The sequence below is a fragment of the Ambystoma mexicanum genome, chromosome 6p (genome assembly GCF_040938575.1).
Source record: "Ambystoma mexicanum isolate Mex_15411 chromosome 6p, UKY_AmexF1_1, whole genome shotgun sequence".
NCBI lineage: Eukaryota > Metazoa > Chordata > Amphibia > Caudata > Ambystomatidae > Ambystoma > Ambystoma mexicanum.
In genome coordinates, this window is record NC_090935.1 from 1514909820 (window position 1) to 1514937712 (window position 27893).

Genomic DNA, 27893 nt, shown 5'->3' on the forward strand with positions numbered 1-27893 from the left:
TATATGTGGATTTGGATTCTTTGTTTCCACTATTGTCATTTGGGCAGTGTTTTTAATTATTGTCAGTAAACCTGATGAAAGTCTTCCTCTCTGCCCCTTTATAGCTGGGTTAAGGTAAGTTGTGTATCCTTCCACTAGGGGTGGGTCTGTCAACCAGGTTTCTTACATGCATAGGATGTCGCATGCTCCATCTATTTGGTTTTGTGTCTGGAATAGAAGTATAAATACGCTCGTGTTCCAACTTTCTAGCGATATCATTGTCGTCTCACTAACATTTGTACTCTATGGTTTATTAATCTTTTGGGCTACAAGCCCTGCCAACCATCTCCAGTTGTAATCAGTCTCTTCTTCCGGTTGTCTCTGACCCATTTTACTTCCTTTATGTTTTAACTATATTTGACTGTGTCTTTGTCTTCCTCAGACCGTTTATTTTCATTACTCCATTTATAACTATTAGTTTTCCATCTTTGTGTTTGGTCCTCTTTAGGTTCTTCTCTTAGTTGTTCTAAGTCAAAGCCCAGGGGTCTTAAGTTTCCAGCCTCCTTTAATAACAGATGTTTTATTAGGGAGATTGCTATATGTATATTTACTCTGTCCATTTGTTCATCATTTAGGAATTCAATGGCAGTTAAATCATTACTTGTTAGTAATCTTAGGGCTGGCAGATGATGGAAGAGTCTCAAGACATTAGCCCTATTAAGTATTAATCCATCTTCTGAAGGAACAATTCTTTCTAACCTAAGGCACAAATCAGCTTAATCAATTTCTTCCATTTTCTCATCCATCTTCTTCCCTGCTTGAACAGTTAAGCTTTTTTTTTTTTAGGTTTCTTAAAGGTGATATAATGTACATGTCCTGCATGTCACTTCCCTTTGTTTTTGACTCCTTAAATATATTGTCTTTTCTTTGAGGTCTTTCTTCTTCTTCTTGTAATTCTATAATTTTGATTGGCAACCTTGGCTTATCCATCATCTGATATTTAACTTTTAGTTGTTGTGTCCAATCTTTCGAATGCTCGCTTCTTTCTTCTCTCAATGTTTGTGTCGGTTTCTGGTTTGGGTTAATGTTTTCCTTTTGTTCTTGCATCATAATATTTGGGCCTTTCAGTCTTCCTTTCCACTCCGATTTTCTACTGTTTTGTGTTTCCTCATCACCGTCTGATACACAGGCTTGCAAGATGAGTTCTCTTCTGACAGTGATGTTTTGTATGATTGTTCAGACATCATCACTGAATAAGTTGATAAATTCTTTAAGTCACTCTGTGAAACCTCAGCTGTTGGTATTTTTTCTTCCTTTTCCTTGTCCTTTACTTTCTCTGTCACTTTCCTCCTTTCTTTTATGTATGTGTCAATTTGCATAATTCTTGGCATCTTGATGTTTTTGATTAAACACTTAATTCCGTTCAATTTACGTTTTCCCTCTACCTTCACGTTCTTTGTTTTCTTACTTTGCTGTGTTTTATCTTTGTTTACAACTTGAATCTTTGATCGAGTTCTTTTGGAGTTACTTAGCGATTCAGGATTACACCATTGGCCATCTGCAGTAATCTTGTTGAATTTCCCAAATATAGGGCATATCTTCACTGTTGTATCACATTGCCTTAGCTCTATTTGTTGGTTGGTGTCATCACTTTTCACTGTTCGCTTGTCTTTTTCAGGCACCACATGTGTTAACCCCAATCTTTTCACATTTTTTATTTTTCCAGTTCCAAGAGTTGACCATTGCTTGGTTGTTCATTACATCCATTATGCCAACCTCTTTCTTTAGTCTGTGTTTGCTCATTTCTTTTGATATGTTCCCTTGAGATATTATTGATAAACCCTTCTCTCATTCTTTGTATTTCTTCGATTGACTTTGACTTTGATTTTGTTTTCGTCGAGGACAGCTCTAAAGTTACTTTCTGCGGGATCTGTAAGGCTTCCTCTACCTGCCCCAGTGATTTTGATAATCGTTGGGACTCTTTCTCCTTAATTGTCAAGTCCAAAATGGTGTGTAGTCATGTGGCCACATTTGTGGTACTGTTATTTATGTAATTCTGGACTCCCGTCACAAATCCTTCTATGTAAATCATTTTTGAGTGTAGCATTGCTAACACTGTTGTGTTGTCCTTTATTTGTTCTCCAATTTGCTCATAGAGCTTCATGAAAGGGGCAAGGACTGCCGTCATTGTTGATATAAGTAAAAAGTCATTTTCGTTATTGCTTTCTAATTGTTCTAATGTTTTCTCCTCACTCTCCTTAGTTTTTTGCGTTTGCATTTCCATTGAGACGTTTTCTATAGTGTGTGTATTTGTTTTGGGGGTTCTTTGTTCCTTTTCTTACGGCCATTGGGCCGACTCGTCTCTTGTTTGATTGGTCGCCATGCTATATTGGTTCTGGAGGTTTTTCAGACAGGGTGGGGCTGCCCAATTCCATCTCTTTTTACATTCCTTTTGGTTGTCTTGTGGCTTTACTCGCGCCAATTCCATTGACATTGATGTTTCCAAAAGAAGTTCATCAGATATTTCCGGTAGATCGTTTAGTATTCTGTGTTTCATGTCTCCCTGATGCCTTTACAATTGTTCTTTCGTCAATGGGTACTAGACTTTTATCCTTACATTTCTGAATGTCTGTTGTTTCATCCTGAGCCGCTCGTTGCAGTTTTAAGCTCAGTGGTTTCCATATATATGTTCTCTTTGGTGATATCATCTCACTTGGCTGCTCACCCTGCAACGTCCATGATTTCTTTTTTGATATTTCATCGTCTGTTTCTCCCCATTTGATTTAGTGGGGCTTAACTTCTGGGCCAACATCTGCTTTTCTCTTTCTTTGGGACTTAATTTCTCCAGTCGCTGTTTTTTGGCATTCAATTGATTACATTTGTGTTACCCTGCCCTTTTTCTGTGTTCGGGGTTTTGCAACTTTGAATCTCTTTTTCCGTTGCTCTACTTGTTTTTCTCAAACTGTCAGTGTTTTTTCTCCTGATATTACCGACGGTCTGTTTTGCATGATGTTAATGTGAGTTCCTGTAGATGCCGCAATCTCTACTGCCACATTAAATGGAATTGGTGGTCAGAGCTTGCACTCTAAATGGCTAGCTATGGGTACCTCTTTATGAGATCTGTAGTGAATCCCTGCCTATGGAGCCTCATTGTTGTTACTTCTAGTATTTGGCTCCCTCGTCTCAAAGCACACAGTGCCTAATATGTTTAGCACCTCAGTGTCTGCATTAGTCTCTACGTCAAATACATTGTCATCTTCATTTGTACTGACACCTGTAATATCAATTGTAACAGGGCTTACCTCTTCACTGCTACATTGTGGACTGTTCACACCCTTAACACTGATTTTCGGCTGCTTTGGGCTCCGCATCTGGGAGTCTTCAGAATCTCCTTGCTCCACCATTACGACGTGTCAGTTGTTACGTTTGTTACTCTCGGTCTGATAATGTCCTGTGCTACGTTGTTCTGCTATGGAGAGGTGTGATTCGAGTCCGGGGTTGGGGTCTGTCAGTGCGGCTCAAAGGAAATACATACCACAGTCACTGCTTGTACAGTCCTCCACAGCCCGACAGCCTCAAAACCTGAGATCACCTGGAGATCACTTTTGCTTCACTTTCCGCTCCGCGTTACGCGGCAGAATAGGGTTTGAGTCCTTGCAGCAGTGGCTGGCTGTTCTGGCCACTCCTCCTCAGTGAAAATAGCAGTCAGACTGCAACTGGAAACGTAATGTAGTAAATGGCCCCAATCACCTAGCGATCACTTTCGCTTCACTTTCCTCTTTGTCTCTTCTTGCCGTAATTGCCTAGCCAGATGTTTGTGTGCTTTGTTTGCATGAACGTAGTATCTCTCTCTAGTGTACAGCAGGGACCTTTCCGTGTTCCAAGAGTGGAGTAGCTCTAATTGTGATTGTGATGAGATCCTTCAATTTTATGTGTGTGAGCACTTCTTATCAGCTGTTAGGGAGTGCATGGTTTTCTGTATCTGGGCCTCTATGTCTCTCTCTACCACTTCCCTCTGATGCCTTATTTGAGATTGTATTTTTATGATTTCCCCCCGAAGGACCACCTTAAAGGCCTCCCAAACCCCCTCCAGTGCTACTCTACAGTTCCCATTTTCTGTAAAATATTCATCTACCTTGTCACCCAAGACATTCAGGACACCTTGGTCTGACAGAAGCCCCCTAGGGAATGTCCATGCCCATAATCCCCTGCTCAGCTCCCATCTGTGTATCGAAATGGTCAATGGTGCATGGTCCGACATCGATATTGCCGCCAGGTCTAGCTTCACCACCTCCCCCAGTAGAGCCACAGAGACCCAAATATAGTTGATTCTGGATAGTGTCTGGTGTACCTGTCTAAAGCAGATAAACCCACTTTCTTCACACAGCCTCCTCACTCTCGATGCCCGTCTTAGAATCCATGCACAGCTTCACCAGGAGAATGCTTTTTATCTCGATCGATCCTTGCTGGACCCCGCTTCCTGGGCCTGCCGGGCTGTCCGTTGCACTTCTCCGAAGATCCTCTCCCTCGGGGCTTAGAGGAACATGGGTGTTGGTGCACCACTGCGCAGCCTCTTCCCTCTCTCTTTCCTTCGGCGCTTTGCTAGCTTCCCAGGGGGCTGTTACTTCTTTTCCTTTCTGGGGATGTTGGGGATTGTTTCCTGGGCATACCGTGCTGCCCTCTTTGACACCTGAAACTGCTTATTAGCGCCCAAAGGCGTGCTGTATTACTAGGCCCCCGACAGAGGACTAGAGACACGTCCTCACACCACGGCGGCCATCTTGGAATCTGTTTGTATTATTTTAACTACAAATAACCAATTTAAATACATGCAAATGACAGAACAGAACATTCTAAACATACAAAAAAGCCCTCTCTTTCAAAACAGGAATAGAATGCTAACAATCACAATTGCTACTGCTGCAGTAGTTCAAGGGAAACTGATACAGTCAAACAAAGTCATACTTTTCACATCCCATTACATCTATTCTCATAATGAGCAAAATATATATGTCATTTCTGTACATGGCAAACTGTATCTCATTTGTACATTTAACATGTCCATTTTCATATGCAGATAGGCCTCCTAGAATTGTAGCAGCAATGGAAATGATAAGTCTGCTAGCAGCCCAAGTTCTATAGTCTCAAACAGGCCACTTTTTCAGACGATAACACTTCTCTGCACACTACGTGTGACAAATTGACTTCTGCCACCAGGATTACAACGATAAGTAGAGCCTAAAGTGCTTATTCAGCCCTCACACTTCTACAACCCATGAGTGAACCCAATCATAAAGGCAAAAAGCACAGTTAGGATATATACACCTCCTTTGTCTTTTGTGATAAACGTTGGTCGAGGGAAAATTATACTTCAAGAGGAGGAGGAGTGAATGTGAAACACTAGCAACCCAAACAGCGAAGTATAACAGAACAAAAAGAAGCAATGTCCAATCAAGGGTCCATAAAAATTTAAATGATGTAAACCCACCATATGCAATAATAACTAAATAGAAAAAACTACTAAAACACACCCCACCCCTGTAGTAAGGACAGCAAATATGCAACATAGTAAGATGCAACATTGTGGGTAATGAGACAGGGGAAGAAAAAGCAATAAAAACCATAATGTTCAAAAAGGCTATGTTCTTGAATTGCAAAAGGGATTAATAGCACCAAGCCAGTGTCTAGGGCCCAAAATGGACCAAGGGGCAGTTATGATGCAATAATACCTTTACAGTGTTTTGGCATTTCGATAACGGTGAACCCACCTTCTCTGTGCTGTTCAGGATTTCGATTTTGTTAAAATACGACAGCTGTAAGCAGAGGAAGGCTGTGGTTTAATGTGAAGTTTGAGTAAGGCAGATCGTGGGAGTTATCAGTTCGGCTCGATCGTCAAGTTTCGATGCCAGATGAGCTGATGACGGGATGCGCAGATGAGTCGTTTTCCATGCTTGAAGGATGCAGAACAGAGAGAACACCATGGTCAGTTTGTTCATCAGCTCGATCAGAGACAGGTGGCTCGAGCAGCGGTTAGAGAAATGCAAGTGCAGCGTTGCTTCTTTGTTTGAGCCGAAGCAACGGTGTGTTTCAGCGGGTGCAGTGCATCAACGAACTGGTTCCAACACATGGAATTGTAGTGCAAATGTCGATGAGTGCCAAACACAGCTACGGAGGCTCCTGTTGATTCAAAACTGTTTCAAATGAGCTTGATACATCAAGGGGGGTGTCCTGGTAGGCAAAAGCTACACTGTGCGATCCCTTTTCACGTTAGTTTAGGATGTCTCTGCAGTGTAGTGATGAGAACAAACCCCAAGAGGAGTGTGTATTTCACAACTAGTGGGGTGTCCTAACAATAGCTCCCTATTAAGAAAAATAAGGAGCTTTAAATGTGTGTAACAATAACACATCTCTCTATATCTTGATGTAAGTCCCTTGGAATCTAAGAGTTCACACGTATTCAACTGTATTGAATTATATCAAAAAAGGAAATGTCTTCTTTTATTCTTAATAAATAAGGTTTTTAAAGTTCAAATTAACAGTACATATAATGTAAACATAAAATAAAGTGCAATGAAAATGTTATGTATAATTTGAAAACAGAAACGAAAAAAATCTCGCTAATAATTCACATATACAAATCCAACAAATATTTTACATCATACAATCAAAATACAAAGTGAGAATGACATAGTGTTGTTGAATTGCATCTACATTCCGGTTTCAATAGGTTCAGGTTTAGAGTCCAAAAAGAACCTAGATTAGGGGTCTCGCTGTAGCTCAGTGTGGCACCTTCTGCCATAATCTAAAAACGTGTGTATATATAAAGAAGACGTAGAGGTGAGACAAACAAATGAGCTTGAATCATGGATTGCAGCGGCTTGAAAATGAAAGTGTAGGAATCCTGCCTGACTTGCCTGTTAGGGGCAAGGGTCCTTCTATGTGTTCTTTCTCCAAGAGTAGGCCTAAAAACGGAGGAGGCTGGAACACACCCTCAGGGATTGTCCTGACAACTAGAGGACTTTAAAAAGGAGTGCTCTCACAGCAGTGTCCAACACAATCTTCTTGAAGTTTTGAAGTCCAGAGATGATTCAAACAAGGAGTGGGCAACCCTTTCTACAGGTGCGTCGACAAAGTCAAGCCTTTAGAGGCCCAATCCCCATTCTTGGAACAAGTGGACTTTGCCTTCTGATACCACCTATCGCTTTGTGATAAAGTAAGCGGAGGAGACAGGAAGGAATAGAGATACAGAGAGACAACAAGATGGTGGAACCCTCGTCCAGGTGGTCTGAGCTCCTTCGGTCCACACTACCTCCCCCTTTCTTTCCAATAGCATCAAAGGACCTTTTGGTATGCAGCACAAGTACGAGGCTGGTCCTTTTGTGAAGGGTGTGCCCTTTGATTCCTGTCCAGGGCAGCTTCCTGTGTAGGGGCTGTCTCTCTGGTGGGGAGGGTGTTACCTGCTCTCACAAAACAAAAAAGAGGCAACACCCAGGGCTGCAGTCTTTTTGGGAGCAGCTAAAACAGGATGGCACAGCTGAGGTGGGCTCACAGGGCTGACACTTGTGTGATATCAAATTAGTGTGGCTGGGATAATTACAAGGGATGCTAGCCACCACACTTCAAGGTCTGGTATGGTTCATATTTACAGTTTTACATGCCACCAGAAACTGCTCTGTGCCACTTGAGAGTAGGTGCTGTAATCAGGCTACTGATTAAGCAGGGCACAGGTATGCACTGTGATTTTGGCATGGAGATTTAGTAAAGCGGACCTGGTTAGCAGCACACCCTTGCTGAAAATGAATTACCTGCATCTTTTTTATTAGTTAATACAAATCAAAAAAGTAGGGGCTTTTACACCTTTGCCAGATGTCAATTCCTAAAACTACTATCCACCAAGGCCACCATGAAATATACAATAACCTCCACTCAAAATACCACCTTCCATCTCCTTAATAAACACTTCCACAGTAAGCTAGTACAACCCATTTTTCCAGCACATCTTTATTTTGTGCACTACATTCAACCCATGAGCACAAAAATCTATTGCACAAAACAATGTGTACCTGCTCTTTATTAGGCTGCATAATAGTTATATGCTGTCTCTACTTACCAACAACTATAACAGCTTTTACATTGCATTAATCAAAACGTCAGCTAGTATAATAATAATCACCTGTCTCTGTCGCGTGAGCCTCACTGGGCATAAATAGCATGGGACCCAAATTACAGTCCCTATCAAAGCAAAGGCCTTAATGTTGGGTCCCAGGCCAGGCAATTATTGCTAATAGCATCTAGGTCTATATCCCAGGGTGTTGACATAAGTTTATTTGATTAAAGAGCAGGTTACGCTCTCACCATGACGAGTTCTTTAAAATAAATACCCAACATATGCACCATGTAAATGGAACTTTCCAAAACCCCTCTTCTATTTCCATGGCAAACCGAGAATCTTGTGAGGAACATTGCGGCATTGCCGCCACACCCAACAAGTAACTGAGATGGTGAGGATGTGAGGATGTTCAGAGGGCAGGGGGAGAAAAGAGAAGATTTGGAAACCTAGAATGAGAGAAATGGAAGATGACGCTGGGTGCGACCAGCTGCCCGCTTACTCAGAACAGGAGTTGGATTGTGAGATTGAATCTGGGCTTCAAACTGCCTGATTATCTGCTGCACCCACCCTATGTGCTAATAACAGACATGAAAGTGTGTGAGTGTGCATAGTAATCAGTAAAATACCCGCTACCAAATGCAAAACAAGTATTGCAAGTCACCAACTAGTTCCATGACTTTATACAAAAAACAAAGCCTATTAGATGTAATCCTATATTTTTTCATAACACTCCTGAGTAATTTGCAATAGTCCTAAAAATATGTTAACAGCTACATTATCCAATATATGCATTTACAAATATAATGTAATACCATATAAGTGTAATATAGCCCCATATATACTATTAGCGCCGGGGAGTTCGGCGGTAGAGCTAATACCACCCACGCTAATAGCGTTACCGTTACCGCCCAAGTCGTGATGAGGCCCGTATATTCATCTAAAAAAGCTTAGTTCAAAAGCATCCAAAATCATGCACCTGTTCTATATTTCCTACATTTTCATAAACTTAATAAAATAATGTCCACAGGAATCAAAATGACAGAATAACGTTTCTTGAAAACGAATTTTTCTGCCTTTTGCGAAAAGAAAGTATATCCATGTAATATGTATTCCAGTTCAATGCCCATAACAGAGCCCCACCTTCTATAATACACCACGACTTAACTAACAGCTCTCCTACTTTTTCCCAACCTGATTTCCCACACAAATCCTCTCATCATGCAACTACAAACTAACCCTACGATTGCACTACTACTTCCTTTCTCTCACAACTTCATCTCCTACCCTAGCCTCTCGTATCTCATGCTCTCAACGTCGATAATTACTTCAAGGTGATTACTTTGAAATGACTTCTATAAATATAGGCAATTGTGGCTTAAGGGATGGATAAAAAGGGGTGGGTGGGGCTAGGGGCAGTGGCAGTAGTAAAGGAGAAATGGGGTATGGGATACCCCACAAATTTACAGAAAACAAGAAAGAAAACGAGGATTTAGACTTAATCATTTTGAAGTACATTATATCGAAGTAATATTTTCGGTGAAATAACATAGAACCGCCCCCTCACTTAACTCACAGACTGCATTTCACTTGCAATTTCGCTTTGATAGCATATATAAACAACTCAATGCATTCTTCAGTATCCTCATTGGATACAACAGCCAATCAGCTTAATCCAAAACTGCGGTCAATCTATCCATCAAAACCAACTTGCAGCTGCTTATACCCAGCCTGGTAACAACCCTAGTGCTTTCTTTACCCACTGCCCTCACCCACCATTCCACTATCCACCTCACACCATCTGCACCACCCTCTTTCATTCAACTTACCTTTCACAAAGGATAACAGGTCTCCTCTAACTAATATCAACCAACACCATAATGGAACTTGAATTTGACTTCCACTCAAAACCCCACCGGCCATCTCCGTAATATGCACTTCAATAGCAATCCAGTACAGGCAACTCATTTCCGACAGCCCATCTTTGTAGAATATATTTATTTCGTATACTCTTGAGACTTGATACATGAGTTAAAAAGACTATCTGCATAACACTTTTTAAGATGTATTTTATTCAGCATCATTCCAATTCTATGCAAGCTATATCTACCAACAACTATTTTAGCTGTTTCATCGGTTTAAGGAAAAAGTGAGGTATTACAGATAATGAAAATGTTTGACCATTCATTTTAAACATTGAAATACCCCACCATACCCAAAACAGATATTACAAGTCACCGAGTCGTTTTGTAACTTTAAACAAAAACTCAACCTTTAGCCTCATTCCTCTTCATTATACAACTCCTTAGTGATTTGCAATTTGCTTACAACACATTTTAAGGGGTACTTTATCCAATGTATAATTTAAAAAATATCTCTTCATATCCCATACATATGATACAACTCTATAGATTATAAATATCCATCTAGGATTTTATATTACTGCACCCATTGATAATTAACCAACAAACCCATAATGTGATGCATTACTTCAAAGTTGATGTCCCACAACCTGAGGTAAACACGGAAGTGAAGCAACAGCCTTAGCGGAGGCCCCAGATCCATTGCTTAGGCAGAAATTCCCCCCCACCAGCAAACAGGCAAACACATACCTATTAGCAACCCAAACAAAATAAAAAGGTTAAAATAACTTTTATGAAGTTAAAAAGCAATATAAATTAAAGTTAAAAAATGATGTAGTTATGTAGTTATCGTTTCTCAAATTGATAAAAGGTACAAACATAAATGGTCACAGTAAAACATAAAGAAGTCAACTACTATTAGTCCAATATACATTTGAGGGAGAATGAATGAAGGAAAGGGGGAATAATGCAGGGGCTGAATAGAAAATAGGGAGAAGTTAGAGACAAACACCCATATTCAAGCAGAACGTGCCACTACCCAATAAGCCAATGCGCTACACTATGGTAGTATACCACCACTCCGCCCTAAATCCCCTCCTTCGCCTATTATCTCCCTCCTTTATCTCTACCCTCCGTCCTACTTCCCCTCTTCTCCCCTTTCTTACTCATACTTCCATTCCTCATCCTGTTAACTCTGTATTCTTCCCCCGCTCTGATCTCCCTTTCTACTTCCCTTTCTTCTGCCTCTTATCTATTCCTCCTTTAGAACTGGTCAATTGATCTACATACTGTTTTTAATTGGTTGTTTAATGTCTTTGTAACTTTATGCTTCTTGTTTACTATGTATTCTTGTTGTTGTATTGTAAAGCGCTTTGCCATAAAGCGCTATATAAACCTAATAAATACAAATACAAATACCATAGTTTATTTTTAGTGATGAGTGAGTAGTACTGGCACCTGGTGTTAGGTATCTATAGGCCCTGTTGGATCCTTGTATGGGATGGTGTTGTCCTAGCGGGAAGGTGGCACCCTCCTATCCTACCTTTCTAGAATTCCCAAGGGCATGTGTGAGCAAATTCATCACTTTTGTTCAGTGATGCCAACAAGCAGTGCCAGGTAGCTAAACAACCTACTGCTCCCACTGTTCAAAGTGCTGGAAAGGCAACCAATGCCAAGAATGACAATCCTCCTTCTAATGTTCCTAATTAAACACATTTCCTTCCACTCACATCTCTTCCCAGGTACTATTGAACAATAACAGACATTAAAAACAGACACACACTTTACTGCATCCAATGTAAATATTCTTTCTTTTCCCCAACAGATACAAAAAAAGCCAACCAAAACCCAAGTCCAGAGAAATCAAAGAAAGCATCAACGTGCAGGAACATGGGAGAGCCATGATTCACCCTCTGCTAAAACAATAGATAAAAAATGTACAAGCAAGAGAAGAGGTCATTCTCACCTTACTAAATGAAAGCACACCAACCAGCAAAATAGGTGTTGTTCCTCCATCTTCATCAAAAAAGAAATGAAAACAACCAAGTTCCAAAACAATTTCAACAGATTAAATATCAATGCAGTCCCCAAAAAATGTGAAGAAACAAACTTTACAAAAACCATTCCACCACAGAGTCCTCACCAACCTCATAAGGGAAATCTGACAACCAATGTTCCTCACTTGTCAGTTATCAAAGAAAAATGGTTTTAGAAGAAATAATGGACAGCGCTTTAGAACCAAAATGAAACTATCACGAGAGCACACAGTTGCCAGGTCATTTCACTCACCGAGGGGATGCCAACAGGGAAAAAGCACACATGGAACAGTAGGTTGGGCACATGACTTAGACGCCAAAATCAAGAAACTGTACAGGCCAGGCATAAGAGGAGTTCAGTGTCATGCAGGTCATACACACATAGAGACTAGGAAAGGCAAGCCCAAGAGATACCACAGGATCACTGGAAAAAACCCCAGATTACTGAAACCACACAAGACCACCCATGGGACCTTATTTAAGGCACCGCCTACCGGCACATGGTGCCAGCTGTTCCAGCATTCCTGTCTGAAAGCTCTGGTGATCGGGACTTACCTGAACATTCTTTCACTGTGGTCATTTCCCTCCCATGTGGGATTGCTCAAGGCTGCTCTTTGACACGCCTGCTGCACTCTGTCATCTGCCATCTTTGCTGTTCTCCGGGACCGAAAGAAAGAAGAGACAAACCCAAGGTTAGTTACAAAGCAAGCCTTGTCTTGACTCACTTACATTATGCTAGGATTTGCTTACCTGATTGAGTTCCTATTATGAACCAAGGCCGCTGTATGTGAACTCCACTCAGAAGGCACTGCTGGTGCCAACAACGAAAAGAAGAGATAGAGAAAGGTTAACAACTGCACCTATAGAAGAAAACCAAGTCTATAAGAAAGACATTGGGGACATTTGATTTAAAGGTACACGCAATGTAGTTTTGAAGAGAGGGTCCCAGAAATGCCCCTCCTCACCCCCAGGAACATGACGAGCCGAAGAGTCAAGAATGCTCAAAGTCACTCATTCTTTGGACAATCCCCAAGTGCACCACTGACTGGCACGTATACAGAGAGGTATCCACTCAGACAGCCATTCCAACCATATGTAGTGCATATCCTTCCAGATCCTGGGGACCCGACGGAGATCATGGATCCGAACACTACAAGGGACTGCATTGATTAAATGCCAAGAAAACACTGGGCCAGCGTCACAAGTAACACTACGACGTAGCAGCGTTAGTCATGAAATACACTCACATCCCTGCACAGCATTACACAAACACACACTCGTATACACGAACAACATGCTTACACAGTTCTGTAGATAGAGGACAGATGCATATACATACTGTCAAAGCTTTTATTATTTTTCTTATAAGTTAAATGCAGTAATGCTGGAACGCAAGGCAACAAGAGATCCTGAGCAAGCTTGCAGATGCTTATGGCAACTAACCCTATGGGGCAACAGGAGTATATGTGGAGCCTGGTAGGACCATGTACAACGAACTTATAGGAAACACAGTAGAGCATGAGCATTTAGAAATCACACTACAAGTCTAAAGCAAAATTACAGAACGCCTCAGCTACAGGACACCAGACAAGAGAAGCAGGCTCAGGCTGCACGATGCACGAAGCGGGAAGCCCGAGCTCACAGCCAAGGACAGACATAAAACAATCACATTCCAAGCTCCAAACGACAAGGGGTCAGCTGTAGGAAAACTGACCCGATCTAACCAATAAAGAGACAGAAATCCAAGGGTGGATGGCAGAGGGCAAGGGCCAATGGTAATTCTATGACCCTGCAACAATGTAATAGATTGTTTCTTGGGGATGGGGCAGGTCAGTCACCTGATATGCGAGGAGCAGTAGACTAACCTCTATATGAGCTAGCCATAGGTGATACCAATCTAAGCACCCAATCAGTAGGGGAGATAGGTTTTTGGGGGAGGGCCCAGGTGATGACACCATTTGAGGTCAAAACTGTAGAGTGCGTCTTGGGGAGTGGAGAAGTACTGGAGAATTGTGATGGTCTTGTATGATCCTGTGTTTTTTTGTAATAAAGGACAGTTTGACTTGCCCTTTGCTGAGTCCTCCGTTATTCTGTGCAAAGGGTTGTTGGGCCTCGGGAGAGCAATCCCCAGACCTCTGGTATACCTGGTGTTCTCACCAACAGGTTGGGAGACTCAACTGCTGACAAGTTGCAAAGTGAAGTCAACTATTACAGTCAACCCAGAGTGCTCAGCCACTGTCATTGGTGGACAAGGCGTTCCTGTACATCTCCATCACCAAAACCATTGCAGGTACACATATTGTATGAGGAGACTACCTCAGTGGTGGGAGAGGCAACTATACAAGGAAGACATCAGGCTAAAGGCTTTTATCTTGTTTGTAGGGGGAACACAGCTGAGTGATAACTAACCCACCCGACAAGGATACACACACATATCCCTTAAAGAAACAAGTAAAGGACCCTCACCCCCCATCGGGCACTCGCTTAACTGCTGTCTTCGCCAGCTAGTGAGAAACCAATCAGGGAAGGCTGGCACAAGAAGCTACTAGCAAGTGCAGATCCATGTTCACGACGCCCCTGGAAGAGAGACCGTGTAGGAGGTTATAGAAACAGTTACCAAGTTTGGTTAAACACTAGAAACTAATCTAAGAAACATGCACAATGTCAATGTACATAATGTCTGCAACCTTTATTCGAGCAACTGCAATCACAGTACTAGCATAGAACCCTCCTACAATGAAGAAGCCTACAACAAAGAAAAAAAATCCAATTACAATCGATACACATACACTTTTATGGCTCTGAATATGGTTGACGCTGGAGTTGATCTCATATACAAGAGCAACGTTAGGGCTGTTGCATTTGGCAAATGGTTCCTTATGTCCGTGGACTAGACACGTTCTACCTATTTGATATGCTATAGGTTGGGGCGATCTTTCGGATAATCTGAGAACTATACAGCATGTCCATACCCAGCGGATGAAGGATTCATATAATTAATGGTTAATAGTGGATACGCTTAATAAAGGTTCTGGATATCCTTTGTTTGATGATTATATGATGGTGAAAAGTGACTTCAGTTTAGAAGGTTATTTAGTTACCATGGATTCCTTTACAGAGCCACAGCTATACACGAGATTTCGTTTAGGTATTTAACATTTGCAAAGTTTACTGAAAAACATGTAATCCACTGTATACATCATGTTTCCCTCTGTGTCAATACCCTAATGAATATCTGATGCATTTTCTTTTTTGGTTTCTTAGCCCATATGAGAAGACAAAAGCGTATTCCTCTGCTTAAAAATATAAAGCACTAACTGTGGCTCGTTCGATCTCTGCTAAGATACTACAAAATCAGATGAGATTGAAGCAGTTAACACATATTTGGTATCGGCATGGACATTTAGACATATACGTGCTAGAAATCCACTATAAATCGAAGTGAGCCAATAATGTTTGTAATCAGTATGCAGTGCCCCACATACAGATATATTGATATTTTATCAATGGGCCATATGTAGTAAGTGGTGATTTTTTACCAATATTAATTCTCCCTGAATTTAAGATTGACTGTGAATATGCATTTATTATGTATGTATTGTTTTACAGTTTTATATTAGAATAATGTTTAATGTTGTTGTGACGGTTTATGGAATTGGCCAGAATAAAGCTAAATTAAAAAATAAAATCCTATAAAGGTAGAGGATATAAAATAGTGAAAGGAGTTATTATGAAAAAAAAATAATCTTTCATCCAAAAGCCTTCCAAAAGAAATATTGATCCGAATGCTCCTTCTGTTATGACACTATATGCAGTCCCAAATGGTCATTATTATCATATTATTTTGATTAGAGTATTTATTGAGCACAAACCTAGCTTCTGGTACCAATGGATCGCTTTACAATCATATTTATTTATTTATTGGATATTTATAAGGCGCTATACAGCAAATGGTGTTTCAAGGCGCCTCAAGACAAAAAGGGGTGGGGGACAGGGGAGAAAAGTTACAATAACGGTCCTGGTAAGGTGGGAGGGAAGAGCGGGGGGGGGCAAACAAGTGCGGAGGGGAGGAGGAGGGGAAGAGGAGAGCCCCTGTGGCTTGGCAAGTGCTAAGTGGAGGTCAGGTGGGTAAGGGCCAGGGAATGCAAGGAGGCAGGGGGAGGACCACATGCTAAGGGCGAGGACGAAGTGGGCTAGGTAGGGAGACACACCCTGCCAGGTTGGTCAGGGGATGGCGGCCAGGGGGGGCAATTGTAGGTTTTTGTGGGGCGGATCAGAGAGTCCAGGGAACAGGGGTAGACTGGGCGAGGAGGTCCTGTTGCCCTGTAGGACGCAATAGAGACCAGGCAACCAGTCAAAGCAGCAGAGGGGTGGGGCATTAGCAGGGGAGGAGGAGAGGGAAGGAAGAAGAGAAGAGGAGAGTCTTGAGAAGCTTCTGGAACTTCAGGAGATCCGGCTCAAGCCTGAGAGGGGCAGGGAGGCCATTCCAGAGATGCTTTGGAAGAGAGAGATCTAGGGGAAAGAACACAAAGAAACAAGGGAGTGGGATTCCAACAACAGAGGGTGTGGGGTGCGGGCAATATGCCAGCAGGGGAACCACAAGCAACCAGGAAAGGGAAAATTGGGCATCAGATCACCCAGTCCCAGGTAGGGTGAGGCATAAAGGTTCTGTGGACCAAGGTGTTAAGGAGGAGCCATTCCTTGAATAGGAAGCTCTTCAGCTCCTTCCTGAACTGTATCAGCGATGGGGAAAATCAAATGTTGATGGGGAGGAAGTTCCAGACTTTTGGGGAACAGTCATGCTTGAACTGCAATATGTGCTGTGAAGGCATCATGAAATAAGACACAGACAACAGATTCAATTTTCTAAATAAAATTATTTTTCTTAAATGGCAGGATGAAGTAAGGCCTAACTTGTCCTATGCTAAGGTGGGATTTCCCTACCCAAACAAACTAAGGATATTCTTTGTCTTTACGTTCAGCTCAAAGGTCTGTCTGTGTCCAAAACCTATACTTGCCCTCACAACTAAAGATATACAATGTGCAGGGATGTCAGCAACAAAAGAAACAGTGCTCCAAATAAAGTTCAGAGCTTCTTCCAGCTCCTGGCTTACTTTCCAGTTTACTCTTTCCCAAGTTCAAAACAGTTCCAAAAGGCCTCTGGGTTCCCTTCCCCAAGAGTTCAACACAGTTCACAAAGTCTCAGGGTTCCCTTAACCCAAAAATTCAGCTCTTGCAGCTTCAAAACTACCAACAGTTCAAATCTCTTAGCGTTCAAAAACAGTTTCAGTTCTCTTTGTAATCATCCTGGCATGTCTATAGTTCACACAGATTGCCCTTTTCCTCATTCACTTCAGCAACGTGTTATACAATACAGCTTCTGTATATTGACTTTCCTTGGCTCTTTCCAAGCAGGGGCCACTCGGTCTAGGCGCAGTTGTCAGACCACACAGTCCACCCATTATAGGTCACACAACCGATAACGCTTGGCACTTTGTTATACTTCTGTATTATTCTGCCTTTCTTGCCAACACAGGTTTTCTCTCTCTGAATCTGTTTCATTAGTCAAAATTCAATTCTGATTCTCCTTGGCAGTCTCATGCCTTTGCCACAACGTGTATTTCACGCAACTCACTCTGTGGTGTTCATCCTTTTCCACCAACTTGCTTTCACATTTTTCATAAGTGCTCATCAATTGCTTTTCACTTTGTTCATAAGTGCTCATCACTTGCTTTGTACTCATGCTGTATTTTCATATGCTTTCCATATCTTTCCTTTAGTTCGGTATTCAGTAATACTTGTTGCACTCTTAAAAGTACTGATAACACTTTGCATCTTATTCGGCATTCAAAAAATCCTCAATTCGGTCTCCAAAACCAACTATCACAGTTTTCAGTTAGTTCAGCATTTACTTATGTCTGCTTCCAGCCCCTGGAGTGCCCTCGTATGAGTGTGCCCTTCCTTGCACTCACAGGTATGAGGCCGCTCCTCTTGATGTCTTCTTTCTCCTTTCCAACTTCCTTTCGCTTAGTTTGTGCTTTTCGGGAGCTCCAGTGAGCAGCGCTTACCGTCTTCGTACCTTGCTTCAGCGACCTGCAGCAATCTGGAGACTTCAGTGTCCCACAGCGCCGGCTCTGGACACACTGCAAAGGGGACTGCAGGTGTCTCGACCATCTCGTGGCACACTCAGTCCCGGTGTCTTTTTCCCCCTTCTGCTGCACATCGCGTCCTTCCCGCCGGCCCCTCTCCAGCCTCCTCCACATCTGCCAGCTGCATCCTTCTCTCCATGTGGGTTTCTCTCCCTGTTTCCCCGGCGGTCTCCCATTTTATGCGCCTGGGACCTGTTAACTGGTGCAAGTCCTTTACATCAATTGCCTGACCATAGTTGAACCTATTAGCAGGACATGCCTGGCTATTGCAATGGTACTCCTCCACAGTCCTCTTTCTCGTCTCAGTACCAAAGTGGTTGAATGAGTGGAAGTGTGCATAACTCCCAGTTGCCTCCTACTTGTCCCAGTCTTAAAGTGAAATGGTTGTGGGGTAGTTTGTGTGTAAGAAAGAGATACAGACTGACAATAACCTACGAAGGCAGGGAGAGGGTAGGATTCATTCTGACAAGGGAAAGGGGATACCATGTCTCACCCAAAGACATCCTTTCCCCACTCCCCAAGGTCCCTCCACCCAGGTGATCATCCCTCGCATATCCACCCTCAGGGTTGGTATCCAAGAGCGACAGACTTTCCCTGGCCACCTGAGAGGAGGATCAAGGGGGAGTAGATGTCAGGATGCCCTCAGGTTCCTCACAGAGCTGAATTTAACTCTGTATACATGTAATGGTTGACTTGAATATTATCTGCCTGATTCATATAATTATTTGCGTGAAAAACGCAGATTTGCACCCCTTTCTGCCCGAAAATCCCCATACTTCAAACAGGGATTTTCAGGCAGAAAGGTGCGCAAATCTGCATTTTTCACGCAAATAATTCCATGAATCAGGCTGTATATTCCATTCCACCCATTTGTAAAACCTGCTCTACACCGATGGGAGATCCTGACCACCATCAGACATCATTCCATATTTTATTTTACATAACTTATTATTTGCATTTTTAAACATAACAATTCAACCTTGGTCAAACCATCCCCTCTCTCCTTACCCCTTCCTCCCCATCTGGTCCAGCAACGGTCCATAGGCGAAGACTGTCTTGCTGAGCCGCACTGTTCCTCATGGGGGTGACAATTGCTGTGCGTTCCCCTCCTGGTCAGGCCCCTGGGTTGCCCCAACCTTTTTACTCCCTCTGGGCCTAGTCTGCTATGCCGTGGAGTCACATTTTCCTCAGGCACCAGGCTCCCTTCGACCCTGCTTATAGGAAGACCAGTACTCTCGACCAGTCTGCTCCATATGGTTGGTGCTCTCCCTGGAGCTAGTGAGCTAAAGAATCTGGGTAAGGCTCTCGCAACCAGGACTAATGTCTGGCAGAGAGACTCTCAGGACACCCCTTGTTTTTTGCATATTTAAGTAACTTTGGGTCTCACCCTAAATTACTAGGGGGATCCAGACATGGACCCCTTGCCCACTATTCTTGGAGAGGCACAGCTCCACCCTACTGATGAGGTCCAACCAGGCCAAAACACGTGTCTGGTGTTGCTGTTGGTACTCTTGTTCAGAGGAGAATTGCCTAACATTTTGGTGCTGGACTGCCCCTGGGCAGGACAAAGACTGATATGTTTGGGATATTATCTCCTGTGTGAAAGATAGTGCGCTAAAGAATCTGGGTAAGCCTCTAGCAACCAGATCTAATTTCTGGCAGAGAGACTCCCAGGACAGCCCTTGTTTTTTGTCTATCCATTGGCCTCCAGATCTTATCCCAATCATCATTCAACCAGTCCTGTATAACTCTGATCTGGGCTGCCAAGTAATACAATTTAAAGTCTGGTTCCCCCAGCCCTCCTCTGGATGCAGGCATCTTCATCACCCTAGTGACTATCCTCTGTGTTCTATTATTCCAGAGAAATCTGCTAGTGATTTTCTGATTGGTCCTAAATAGAGCGGCCGGTACATGGACTCGGCGGGCTGAAGAAAAATATAACAGCTGGGGAAGTATAACCATTTTTGGCACATTTATTCAGCCAAGCAGTGTTATGGATAGGGGGCCCCAGTCTATCAATGTACTTTTGAGCTTTTCACCAGGTGCGGGTAGTTTGCCTGGTAGAACTCCTCTATGGACTTGGTCAGCTTGATTACCAAGTAGGTTATGGTCCATTCCACCCATCTGTAAGTGGAGCCCTTTTTGAGTTTCTGTTTTACTTCTTTCGGAAGTGTGAGATTGAGAACCTCGGATTTATGCACGTTTATTTTTAGATTTTTAGATCTGCCACCCCCCGAAATTGATTAAGTTCGTCCTCTATTGCCCCCAGGAAGAGTTCTGGTGAAATGATTGACAGGAGTATATCGTCTGCAAAGACAGCAATTTTATGTATTCTTCCTTCAAACGCAATTCCCATAATGTCTTTGTTTGCTCTCCCCGCTGCCAAGAATGGCTCTAAGTGGATTGGATAGAGTATGGGTGACAAAGTTCACCCTTGTTTTGTACTGCGCTGCACTGCAACTGGCTCCGATACCTGGCCGCTTATGGACAGGAGGAGGAGGGGGTGCTGGTAGTTGGCACTTACCCTATCTATACATTTGTGTCCAAAACCCATCTTTCCCATGGTTGCGAACAAAAATCCCCACTCCACCCGGTCAAAAGCTTTCTCAGCATCTAGGGCCATGAGGAGAGCAGGGATTTCTTTCTTGTGCACCTTTTCAATTAAGTGTGCTATTCTTCTAACATTATTGCAGGTTTGGTGCCTCCTGACAAACCCAGATTGATTTGTTTGGCCCAAGCGGGGAAGGATTCGATCGAGTCTAGTTGCCAGAAGCTTTGTATAGATTTTGGCATCTACGTGAATTAGGGTGATTGGGTGGTACGATTCACATTCTTTCGGGTCCTTCCCTTTTTTGGGAATGAGAACCACCTTCGCCTCTTACATAGATTGAGTGATGGCTCTACCTGCGCGAAATTGATTGAATACATTGGTCAGGTGGGGTAGAAGCATCTCTCTGTGACTCTTATAGAGCTTGGTGGAGAAGTCGTCTGGTCCTGGGGCTTTATTAATGGGCAGGGCCTTTATTGCATCCTGGATTTCCTCGCCAGTTAAGTCCTGTTCCAGGGCATCCCTTTCTTCCTCTGTTAGTCTCACCAGATCAATCTTTTGTAAGTAGGATTTCTGTACCCATGGGGGGGGATAATCTGAGCTGTAAAGGCTAGTGTCAAATTTAACAAACTCTCTCTTAATATCCTTGTTATTAGAGCTAGTCTTGTCTCCGCCCACTTTAATTTTCAAGGTGGTTCTGTCCTTTTCTTCCCTCCTCACTAACCTGGCTTGTAACCTGTCTGAATTGTTTGCTTTTATGTAATATTTTTGCTTCAATGATAGTAGGGTATGTTCTGCTGCCAAAGTTTGTATTAGATTCAGTTGGCCCTTTATAGCTCTATACTCTTTTGTTGTGCACGCTCTGGGTCGTTCCCATGCGTGACATTATCTCCTTCAACTTGACCTCTAGTTGTGTCTCCTCAAGCTTCATTTCCCTGTCTCTCTCTTTGTTGGCGATAATCTGTCCCCTTATTGTTGCCTTGAAGGCGTCTCATCTAATCTGTGGACTCATCTGTTCTGTCCTGTTGGCCTCAAAGAAAGACCTTATCCCTTCCTTTACCTTTGTGTTCAGCACCTCATCTTTAAACAGGGACGATGGATATCACCATTTCCTCAGGTCCACCGGGCGTCGGTTTCTCTTTAGCTTTACTGTGATGGGAGCATGATCCGACTGTATAATTGTGCCCACCGTGAACCCCAGTGCTCAGTCCAGAAGACTTCTTGAAAGCCACACATAGTCTATCCTGGATTGCGTGCGGTGAACGTGTGAGTAAAATGTATACCTGTCCCTATCGTCCTCCAATTCCTCCCTCCCACATCGACCAATGGCAGGTCCTGTATTTTCCACCTAAGCTCCCCGATAGTTTCCTTTGTGCCCCTAGAGTTTTGTTACTTCTATCCCTAGTGGGGTCCCATGATATATTGAAATCTTCTGTTAGGATAATGGGGGTTTTTGCAAATTTCTCAAGTCTGCCTAATGCCTTCTGGATAAATGCGTCCTGCCCTGAGTTTGGGGCATATATAGTAGCAACCGTGTAGGCTTCCCCTCTCCCCACCAGAGCTACCGCCAAGTATTTCCACTGTTCATCACTATAGGTTCCAGTCTGTGTCAAGTCCAGGCCGTCTCTCAGTGCCACCAAAAACCCCTTTTCTTGTTGGGTTGCATAGCTTGAAAGAGTCGGCTGTACCCCCAGAACCTGATTCTCCCTCGGTCGCAGGAGTGGAGATGCGTTTCCTGTAGGGTTACTATGTCAGGTCATTCCCTTCTTAGGTATCTCTCTATTTTCTTTCTTTTAATTGGTGAATTTAGGCTAGTGACATTTAGGGATAAAAGTGTAAGGTTTTTACTGCTGCCCGTCATTGCATGGGGAATCATTTATTCATTGTCTGGCTTTCAGTCCATCTCCGGAGCCTCCTCTTTGCTCCCTCCCTTCTCCTCCTCTCTGCCCCCGCCTTGGAGCCTCTCGCCTTCCCAAAACCTTCCCTTCCCTACCCACGCCTCCCTCTCCTTCCCGGTCTGGGTGGATTCAACTGGCCTCTACTCCCCCCTCGAATTGGTGTCTCAAGCGTTGAACCTGTATCTAGACCCAGAACTGTCCTGTGCGGGTTCACCCAAACCCATTCCAAGAATCCCTCCCCTCCCCGCTCCCCGCAGGACCTCATGTAGACCCTCTTATTTTTTATGTGCCCTCCCCAGGCGAAGTGTGGTTATGTAGGCCCCTACGAAAATACGTGATCAATATGAGCTCTTTGTGGGAGACTTATCGATATCTTGATGTTTCCCTGCATTCGGACCTTTGAAGAGTGGTTGGCATCCCCCCTTTTTGGATCTTTTGGATCTCACTGTGGACCATTACCAGGGTCTGCGGTTGCTTTGTTGGGATTCCGATGGGTGACCCTGCGGCTGGCGCTCGTCTCTGATGCCCAGGAGACTCTCTCCTCCTTCGGGTGATGTTATTCTGTGTTGCTTCCCTTGCCAGTCGAAGAGCAGGCCAAATTGGAAAGTCTATCTGTATCGGACCTCTCTGTCCCTCGAGAACACCAGGATTGGGGCCATTTTCTTCTTCTTGGTGAGGGTTGATTGTGCTAAATCCTGATAGAGGAAGATTTCCTTTCTGTTGAATGTGATCTGCTTCGCCTTCCTCGCCTTGAGGAGTATTGTTTCTTTGGTTGTGTAGTTATGTAGGGCTGTCAGGACATCCCTCGTCCTTGTCACTGGTCCTGTCTGCGGGGGCCAACCCTATGGATCCTATCAAACTTTATCTCTGAGGTGGAATTGGGAACCACGAGCCCCGTGAACATTTTTCTGATGACTTCTCCGAGTCCTGTGTGTCCTCTCGGAGGCCTTTTTAATGCAGATGTTGGACCTCATGGACCTATTTTCTATGTCCTCTGCCTGCAACTCGAGGTTGTGGGTGGCCGCCGCCAAGGTCTCCAGCAGCGCATTAGTTCTTCTTGCATCTTCTGTCAACTCCTTGATCGCTCTTTCATTTGTATCCACCATCTCCTCTATTTTGTTTATGTCTCGCTTTATTTCTTGCAGTCCCTCCGCCAGGTCCTCTCTCAATATGTCCATTTGTTTTTGTACGATAGAGGTTATCTTGTCCCCAAAGTCCTTGAAGAACTGTTTGAGCAGTGATTGGGTCACGGGACGGTCTTGTTCTTCCTGTGTGGAATCATCACTTGTTCCTGGGGGAGGGTCTGTCGTGTGCGGTCCCCTGGGGAGGTCTGGATCTCTGGCCCAGATCTTGGTGAGGGCCCCTTCCTGGGCCTTTTTGGGTCCTTTTATGCAGGTGGGCAGCTCTTTCCCCCTTGACTTCGGCACGGTCATTGGGTAAAATGTGGGTCAAGTTGCTTACATTGTACCCAGCCACTTCCTTCTAATTACCCCTCGGGTCACAGGGGTTCATCGCTGTATGGATTGCTCCCCTTGCAATGGGGACGACCAACCTGTGTCACAGTGGGTATCCTGATTTGTTGCACTCTTCTTTCTTGTGCCCAGCTAGCGTCTACTCTTCTGCATTATGTGGCCCCCAATGAGATCCCCCAGTCTTCCCGAGGTGCTAGAGGAAGTGAAAAATGCAAACCACGCTGTGCATGTGGGTTGGGGTGGCAGATGTGAGTGGCGTATGAGTTTTTGAGGCGCCCCACTGGATTTAGTAGAAGATGCAGTTGGGGAGTTTCCCAGGCTCAGTCTTGCTATTATAACCCCCGGCAGGGCCCGTTTTCCTCTGAAGAGGCCCCACCGGAATGTCTGCTGCACTGGCTCCTCTGCAGCTATGTGTCGATGGTCAGCTCCTCTAGGGGCTGACTCCTGCGTTCTCCAGCGCTATTCAGGTTGCACCGGGGATGAGTTCTGGGCCTTTGGTGGGCCTGCTAAAGACCCTGTCCCTTGGGTTGCTTAGTAAGAGCTCCCTGCCCCTGACTGTGCCCACTTTCAATGGGATTGCTGAATATGATGGCACCAATGGCCTCGGAGTCCCGTGTCCTCCAGAAGGAGGGTTTACTTCAACTAGCCTGCGCCTGCGGTTGGTTCAGGCAGAAGGACAGAGGCAGCGAGGTGGGTGGGGGCCCCACCCCGTTTCTCTAAAGGCCAGGGTTTGTGCACTTATGTTGAGCGTGTGATTTCCACCCCCTCTTACTTGTTTGTTGGATGTAGCACGTCCTGCTTAGTGGGCACTTCTGCGGCGGATTCAGATGGTGAGGGATAGTGCCCTCTGTGAGTGCTGCAGTGTCTGGCCGATCCGCTCTGGGAGGAGGTCTGGCTCCAACTCCTTCGCTCCTGCTCCAAGCCCGCTGCGGATCGGCCACCAGCCCAACTCTGTCTGCTCCGGTCCTCTCCACCGGGCGGGCCCCCATTCTCCGATTTCGCTACGGGTGAAGGAGGACTAGCTCCCTGTGTGTTCCAGCAGCCGAGGTTGATCTGGTTTTTGTTTCTTTATGCCTTGCTCCCGCTGCAGTGTTGATATCGGGTGGGAGGTGCTCGATGCTCCAGCCGTGGAGTCCCCTTGCTGCCAGCCGCCCCGGGCCCTCGTCTGACGAGGAGCTCCTCTCCGTCAGCTCCTGGCTGTTTCTGATGTCGGAAGGGAGAGCTGCTGCTCTGTTTTTGCTCCAGCTGCTCCTCAGGGCTGCGTGCTGTTTTTTCCGTGCCTGGGGAAGGCTTGCTGGTAAGTTATTACGCTTATTTCGGTCCCATGGGTCAGAGGGACTTCGGTCACGGTGCTGCCGGCATCATGGCCATCTTGGATCGCCTCATTCCATATTTCTAAATACACATGTGTATATATGTATAGCTGTCAATGTATATAAATATATATGTATGCATATATATTATAGGGCGGCGGTAGCCACCCTATAGTTAAGGTGAGTTTTTAATAACTTTTGATTTGAGTAACATATTTGACCGAAATTTCGAAAGTGATTAAGGACTCGTGGGCCTCCCCAGACTGCAAACTTTTCATAAAGATTCTTTAAAACAATTTTTTTCCAAAAGTGCGGCCTACTTTCAATTAATTTTCCTATAGACAAACAAGGTCCATTTTTGCCAAAATGCACAGCCCAAATCGCTAGACAGATTTGGACCAGGTCCAAAACAACTTGGGCACGAAGCGTTGACACACGATCCATCCTTGGTTTGGGGTTATTCCATGCAGTAGCTATTTAAATATTTGATGAATAAGGGAGTGCCCCCTTTTAAAAATTAGATAGCTATATCTCTGTGATGTTCCTGAAACCAGGGGATTTTAGTAATGAAACAACTGCCATCTTGTTTTTCTTTCGATGCAAGAGATAACTGCGGCTATAGCCGAGAATATGGGAAAATGGAATGCAGGAAAAAAGCTATTTGCAGGTAATAAAACATGCAAATACCATCAGGCTAGAAGTGGGGGGTGGCTAGAGGGCACAAAGTGAAATTTGGGAGTTCGAGGGGGTCTAGGGACTGAATTTGCAACACAAAGCTTTCTGTAGCCGCGACTATTGTCTCGAATAGCCGACATCTCTAAACAAACTGCGTCACAGAAACAGTATGTGTTGGGGGGAAAGGGAGAGAGTAGGCCATCTGGGGAGTTGGGGGAGCTGGCACAGATGAGGGGCTATATTCAAGGCTATAAAGGACTACGGACAGCTGCAGGTATGAGTAGTTCAGTACCCACAGTTTCAGTTTTTAAAACATATTTTTACAGCTATAGTGATATCGGGGGTGAGCATTCACTGGCCTTGGCCAGAGCCCAGTGACACAATTGCCATCCAGGTCTCCCATTCATGCAGCAAATAGGGCAGACCCTGCTTAGCTTCAAAGTGAGGAAGGGGCCCACCTCCGCAGGCCATGTTGCCCAATAAATGAGCCAACCTTACAAGACCACTTAGAGAAATGGGTCGGCCCTTTCCTTGCTTTGAAGCTATGCAGAGTTAGTCCCGCTTTGAAGCTAAGCAGGGTCTGTCCCAGTTACCTGATCGAATGGGTATCCAAAGAATTTTTGATTAAACCGTGCTACTATCAGTCCTTGAAAGTTTTGTGCTTAGAGACAATTTTTTGCCTTTTGCTGAATTACATTCTGATATTTGTATTCTCCCATTCAATAATAAAAAATGAAATAGATATTTTTCCAGCAACAGTGGGTAACTGTCACAAACTCTACTTAGCTTCAAAGCGAGAAAGGTGTCAGCTCTCTACGGCCATGTTGCCCAATAAATGAGCCCACCTTATACAACCAATTAGAGAAACATGGTCTAAGGGGGCTGAATCCTTCCTTGCTTTGAAACTAAGCAGGGTTGATCCTGGTTACTGCATGGATGGAAGACCAAGCACAGACCTGAGTGCTGTGTGTTTTCTTAGTTTTAAATATCTCATAACACACGGCATCCGAATAATTTTTTTAAACTGTGCTGGTGTCATACCTTAAAGGTTTTATATTCGGAGACCATATTTTTGCCTTTTGCTAAATTACACTGTGGTAGTTGTGGTCTCACAGTCAAGATGCAGAGGGAATAATGCTTCTTTTTGCCTAGCTTAGCTCTAAGGATTTATTTATTTGAGTGACACTATGGTATGCGTACTTTCCAAGTTAGCTTTATAAAGCAGAGTATTGTTGAATGCCAGACATGGGGGTGAGGAGGGGAAATGATGAGAGGGCAAGTAAACCATGAGTATTTGCTCCTGATTGTGGTCGCTTTTCAGGGCACAAGTAAAGGGCACATGCAGGTGGACAGCGTAACTTTTCTTCAGAGGGCAGCCACAACCCTCTGGGTTTTTGAGGTTGGAAAGCTTGCTCAAGTATTTGGCTACCAGGATTTTACTCAGGTTGTCATGTTCCCAGTGCAGACGCTTCCTCACAAGACCACAAAGACTAGGAGTAGGTTTATTGAACTACTAAATAAGGGGGACCTGAGAGTCCCTCTACCAGCACAAATACAACCAATTGATCTGTTATTAGGTGGATGGCCCCCGTGAGAGTCTCAACCAGGTCTTAAGCTCACTGTCCTTTTCACAGGAAAGACATTTCCATCTGCATATCAGTCTTTGTCCTGCCCAAGGGCAGTCGAGCACCGAAATGCTAGGGAATTCACCTCTGAACAAGAGTACCAACACCAAACTCAGACATGTGTTTCGGCCTAGTTCGGCCTCATCAGTGAGGTGGAGCTGTGCCTCTCTAAGAGCAGTGAGCAAGGGGCCCACTTAGGGGTCAACCCAAAGTTGCTTAATATGCAAAA

The 27893-nt window shown here is 44.1% G+C and overlaps 1 long non-coding RNA gene across 3 annotated transcripts in view; it reads right to left on the minus strand.

The window, feature by feature from the left end:
• Positions 1–27893, minus strand: part of LOC138510592 (uncharacterized) — a 357934-nt gene that overhangs the window by 87826 nt on the left and 242215 nt on the right. The window contains exons 2-5 of one of the 3 annotated variants that reach the window (XR_011280420.1): positions 14451–14561; positions 12735–12792; positions 12540–12636; positions 5748–5929 (exon numbers count right to left, since the gene is read on the minus strand). This is a non-coding gene — a long non-coding RNA (uncharacterized lncRNA). Of the gene's footprint in view, positions 1–5747; positions 5930–12539; positions 12637–12734; positions 12796–14450; positions 14562–27893 lie in introns of all 3 variants that reach the window. The other 2 variants (XR_011280418.1, XR_011280419.1) reach the window with 2 other exon arrangements.